Here is a 6368-nt window from a genome sequence, read left to right on the forward strand (position 1 = left end):
AGGGATCAAAATGGTAATGACTATGTAAGACTCTGTTACAGTTTGTAGCCCACCCATGTTTTCTGTTGTCCCTGGTTTTTTTTTTTTTTTGTTTTAAGCAATTAATGTTTTACAATCTTCAAAGAACAGCTAAAAATTGACAAAGCTTCTTTATGGCAAACTTTAGGTAAGGCTGAAAGACAATTTGCAATCTAGGAAGAAATGGTTGATGAAATAAAATGCAAAAAGCTGTTACAAAGCAATAAGAAAAAGAAACACAGTGGAAAGATTGAGGCAGACCACCGCTTACTCCTTAGCCCTGCTCAGCAAGGAGCAGCTAAAAAAAAAGAAATGAGGGCCGGGCGCGGTGGCTCAAACCTGTAATCCCAGCACTTTGGGAGGCCGAGACGGGCGGATCACAAGGTCAGGAGATCGAGACCATCCTGGCTAACACGGTGAAACCCCGTCTCTACTAAAATACAAAAAACTAGCCGGGCGAGGTGGCGGGCGCCTGTAGTCCCGGCTACTCGGGAGGCTGAGGCTGGAGAATGGCGGGAACCCGGGAGGCGGAGCTTGCAGTGAGCTGAGATCCGGCCACTGCACTCCAGCCCGGGTGACAGAGCGAGACTCCGTCTCAAAAAAAAAAAAAAAAAGACAGAGGCCTAGCAGGGTGGCTCAGGCCTGTAATCCCAACACTTTGGGAGGCCAAAGCAGGTGGATCACTTTAACTCAGGAGTTCCAGACCAGCCTGGTCATCATACAAAAACTCCATCTCTACAAAAACAAAACAAAACAAAAATTAGTTGGGTGTAGTGATGTACTCCTGCAGTCCCAACTACTCGAGAGGCTGAGGTAGAAGGATCACTTGGGCCCAAGGATTGAGGCTGCAGTGAGTTGTGATAGCACCACTGCACTCCAGCCTGAGCAACAGTGTGAGACCCTGTCGCAAAAGGAGAGGGGAAGAGAGGAAAGGACAGGGGAGAATTGGGGAGGGGAGAGGAAGGGAAGGGCAGTTAGGGGGAAAGAAGGAAAGAGAAAGAAAGATTGACCAAAGCAAAAAGAAAGTTAAACAAAATGTCAGAAGTTTTAAAAATAAAAAAATTGGGCGCAGTGGCTCACGCCTGTAATCCCAACACTTTGGGAGGCCAAGGCGGGTGGATCACCCGAAGTCAGGAGTTCAAGACCAGCCTGGCCAACATGGTGAAACGCCATGTCTACTAAAAATACAAAAATTAGCCGGGCGTGGTGGCAGGCGCCTGTAATCCCAGCTACTCAGGAGGCTGAGGCAGGATAATCGCTTGAACCTGGGAGGCGGAGTTTGTAGTGAGCCAAAATCGCGCCATTGCACTCCAGCCCGGGGAACAAGAGCAAGACTCTCTCAAAAGCAAAACAAAACAAAATTCAAAAAATTAGCCAGGCCTGGTACTGTGGTCCCAGCTACTCAGGAGGCTGAGGCAGGAGGATTGTTTGGACCCAGGAGGTCAACACTGCACTGAGCTGTGATCATGTCACTGCACTCCAGCCTGAGCTATAGAGTGAGGAGACCTTGTCTCAACAAAAAAAAAAAAAAAAAAAGAAGAAGAAGAGGAAGAAGAAAAGAAAAGAGAAAAAGAAATTGGCTGGGTGTGCACACATCTGTAGTCCTAGCTACTCCAGAGGCTGAGGTAGGAAGATCACTTGAGTCCAGCAGTTCAAGGCTGCAGTGAGCTACAATTACACCACTGCACTCCAGCCTGGCCGCAGAGTTAGACTCTCTCTTAAAAATAAATAAATAGGCCAAGCACCGTGGCTCACGCCTGTAATGCCAGCACTTTGGGAGGCCAAGGCAGGTGGATCACCTAAGGTCAGGAGTTCAAGACTAGCCTGGTCAGCATGGTGAAACCCTGTCTCTACTAAAAATATGAAAATTAGCCGGGCATGGTGGCAGGAGCCTGTAATCCCAGCTGCTTGGGAGGCTGAGGCAGGAGAATCACTTGAACCTGGGAGGCGGAGGTTGCAGTGAGCTGAGACTGTGCCATTGCACTTCAGCCTGGGCAACAAGAGTGAAACTCCGTCTCAAAAATAAATAAATAAATAAAAATAAATAAATTGGCCAGAGGCAGTGGCTCATACCTACAATCTCAGCACTTTGGGAGGCTGAGGCGGGTGGGTGGATCACTTGAGGTCAGAAGTTCGAGACATGGTGAAACCCCGTCTCTACTGAAAATACAAAAATTAGCCAAGCATAGTGGCTGGCGCCTATAATCCCAGCTACTTGGGAGGCTGAGACAGGAGAATCACTTGAACCCAGTAGGCCGAGGTTGCAGTAAGCCGAGATCACACCACTGCACTCCAGCCTGGGCAACAGAGCAAGACTCTATCTCAAAATAAATACATAAATAAAATTAAAATATAAAAGTTTAGCAAAAAAGAAATTAAGGATTGTCAACCTCAGTGTTCATCAGGGTATAGGAGCATACTCATACACTTTTGCTGAAAATTGAGGCCTGGTCCAGTAGCTCACACCTGTAATCTCAGCACTTTGGGAGGCCAAGCCAGGCAGATCGGTTGAGCACTAAAGTTTGAGACCAGCCTGGGCAACATGGTGAAACCCTGTCTCTACAAAAAATACAAAAATTAGCAGGGCATGAGGAGGCACGCCTGTAGGCCCAGCTACTTGGGAGGCTGAGGCAGGAGGGTTGTTTGAGCCTTGGAGGCAGAGGTTGCAGCTAGCTGAGATCACACCATTGTACCCCAGACTGGGCAACAAAATGAGACTCTCAAATTAAAAAAAAAAAAAAAAAAAAAAAATTGAAATAGACACACCTTTTTTGGAGGGGGTGGGGGGACAGAGTCTTTCTCTGTCACTCAGGCCGAATGCGGTGGCGCGATCTTGGCTCACTGCAATTTCTGTCTCCCAGATTCAAGCGATTCTTGTGCCTCAGACTTCCGAGTAGTTGGGATTACAGGCGTGAACCACCATGCCCTGCTAATTTTTTTTTTGTATTTTTAGTAGAGACAGGATTTCACCATGTTGGCCAGCGTGTTAGTGGGCGTGGTAGTTCAAAAAAGAAAATTCCTGTGATAGGGAACTCATGACCTTCTTCCCTCAGGCAGCATCCTGGAGAGAAAGAACAGAGAGCCAGGGCTGGGCGGGGTGGCTCACACCTGTAATCCCAGCACTTTGGGAGGCCAAGGAGGGTGGATCACAAGATCAGGAGTTCAAGACCAGCCTGGCCAACATGGTGAAACCCCATCTCTACTAAAAATACAAAAAGTAGCCGGGCATGGTGGCAGGCGCCTGTAATCCCAGCTACTCAGGAGGCTGAGGCAGGAGAATCACTTCAACCCAGAAGGCAGAGGTTGCAGTGAGCTGAGATAGCTCCACTGAACTCCAGCCTGGGTGACAGAGCAAGACTTCATCCTGAAAAAAAAAAAAAGAACAGAGAGCCAGGAACCCACAAACCCACTTCCCACAGGCTTTACCGTTGACTAACTGTGCTACTTTGGGCAAGTTATTTAACCTAACAGAATTTTCTTCTCTGTGAAATAATTTCAACTACTTCATATATTATATTAAGTAAGATATAATATGTAGTAATTTCAATACCTGGCATATAGTGGATGCTCAGTAATATATTATCATCATTATTGTAACTTTCACTTATTAATCCTAGTTCTAGTTCTATAACTACATAGAATCTGTTAGTCCGTCAGATATTTGATACAATTCTTTCTTTCAACCAATATTGAGCCCTGTGTTCCAAGAATTTGCCCTTGTACAACTTATAGTTTAGTGGAGGGGCAGGTATAAAAAGATATGTAAAATTACACACAAATACATGTAAAATTACACACGTAATAAGTGCTACAAAGAAGAGATTCATGTGCTCTGAGATTATCAGTAGGGGATTTGACCTAGTTGGGGAAGTCAGGAAAGACTGCTGAAGGGCAAGCAGGAGTTAACAAGGCACAGACAGCAGGGAACATTGTTCCAGGTGAGGGAACAGCGTGCCCCGAAGGCCACATGGCAGGAAGTACTGTGGCCCATTGGGCGAATCTGAAAGAAGGCCAGTGGTCACAGAGGAGAGCAATCGGTTGAGGGAGAGTGCTGGAGAGGTATGTGGGGCCAACCTTGGCCAGAAGGATTTTGTTCTGTATTCTAAGGGTAATGAAAAGCCACTGCTGGATTTGAAATGAAGGATTAGGGTCAGATTTATGTGCTTTAAAGATAACTGTGGTTGCAGGGCTGAAAACAACCCAGAGAGGAGCAGAGGCAGATCTGGGTGACCAGCTGGGAGACCACTGCAGGAGTCCAGGCAAGATGGAGGCAGCGTGTGCCAGGAGGGCGACGGAGACAGAGAGGACAAGTTCCAGGGAGATTTGGGAGGCACAATCAACAGCGCTTTGTGCTGGACTAGACTTGGCAGGTGGAAGGTAAGGGAGAAGGAGCGTCAGGGATGCCACTTGTGTGGCTTGTGCAGCTAAGTGGATGATGCTACCACTCACTGAGTCAGTAGACTGTGGAGGAGGAGCAGGTTTGGACAAGCTGGGCCTGACTTTTAAATTAACTCCAGGTGGGGCTGGGCACGGTGGCTCACACCTGTAATCCCAGCACCTTGGGAGGTCGAGGTGGGTGGATCACAAGGTCAGGAGTTTGAGACCAGCCTGGCCAATATGGTGAAACCCTGTCTCTACTAAAAATACAAAAAAATTAGCCAGGCGTGGTGGCGCACACCTGTAATCCCAGCTACTTGGGAGGCTGAGGCAGAAGAATTGCTTGAACCCAGGAAGCGGAGGTTGCAGTGAGCCGAGATTGCGCCACTGCACTCCAGCCTGGGCAACAGGGCGACACCCAGTCTCAAAAAAAAAAAAGAAAATTAACTCCAGGTGTTTCTGCTTGAAAGAGTTCTGGGCTCAGAGATTTGGGGTTATCAGGCTCACTGCCATGGCTTCCATTGCTCATTATTCTGGGATCTGGCCTCTAAACTCTAACCTGTCGGTGCACAACTTAAATCATAGTGCACAGTGGTTTGACCTGTGTAGGTTTTAGCAGGACTATTAGATTCGTGACCTAGGCCCCAAGGGCCTATTAATTCAACTTCACATTGATTTATCTTTATTGTGATCCTCATTATCCAATTGGCTCATTTTGTGAGTATCATCAACCAAAACCCCAGGGTCTTTATTTCACATGAATGGCCATCAAAATGGGTCTGCCTTGTCCCATCCCTGCAACTGACTTTTTTTTTTAATTTTCTTTTTATTTTGAGACAGGGTCTTGCTGTGTCACCCAGTGTGGAGTGAAGCGATGCAATCATGGCTTACTGCAGTCTCAAGCTTCCTGGGCTCAAGTTATCCTCCCACCTCGGCCTCCTGACTTGCTGGTGCACACCACTGAGCCCAGCTAATTTTATATATATATATATTTAGAAATGGGGGCCGGAGTGGGCTATGTTGCCCAGGCTGGTTCCAAACTCCTAGGCTCAAGAAATCCTCCCACCTCAGCTTTCCATAGTGTTGGGATTACAGGGCATGAGCCACCCCGCTGGCCAATTTTTTCTTTCCAACCAAATTTGAACCCTTTGTTAATTGCTCTCTTGGTGGTTGCAGCTCATCCTTCCAAGCCTCTGAGATAATTGAGGCTCTTGGTTCTGGTTTGCATTCCAACAACCCATCCCCCACCCCCACTGGGGCATTTGCACACTCTATCAGCATAACCCAGGGTTTCTCCCCTGGGATTTCCAGACCCTGGGGAGCCAGATGGGTTCTAAAATTTGGACAAGAAAAAGAAATTACACCTTTTACTAACCTCTAATAGAAATTTAGCATTTTCTTCAATTAGGAATATGGGTAAAACCACCAGTAGTATTAGCAGTACCTGTGACTTGTCACTGACACCACAGCTACTTTTATGTCTCACTGTGATTGTTGTAGAAATCTCAAATATGGTTTATGCTCATTAGTATTTGAAAAGTGTCAGTAGTTTATTATACCTGTTTTTAGATCTTGTTATTAAATACATTAAAAAGCAGCACATTAGTTTCATAATTTTTTAGCAGTTTGGTAAACTGTTTCCATTGGTTTCCTGTATAATCCTATACATTTTATAGGTTTTGTTGTTGTTTTGTTTTTGAGACAGTCTCACTCTGTTGCCCAGGCTGGAGCAGAGTGGTGTGATCTCAGCTCGCTGCAACCCCCACCTCCCGGGTTCTAAGCAATTCTCCTGCCTCAACCTCCTGAGTAGCTGAGATTACAGGCACATGCCACCACGTCATGCTAATTTTTGTATCTTCAGTAGAGATGGGGTTTTACTGTGTTGGCCAGGTTGGTCTCAAACTCCTGGACTCAAGTGATCTACCCACCTCAGCCTCCCAAAGTGCTGGGATTACAAGGGTGAGCCACCGCAC

This window comes from Rhinopithecus bieti, unplaced genomic scaffold (genome assembly GCF_001698545.2).
Source record: "Rhinopithecus bieti isolate Rb0 unplaced genomic scaffold, ASM169854v2 scaffold_64503, whole genome shotgun sequence".
Taxonomy (NCBI): Eukaryota; Metazoa; Chordata; class Mammalia; order Primates; family Cercopithecidae; genus Rhinopithecus; species Rhinopithecus bieti.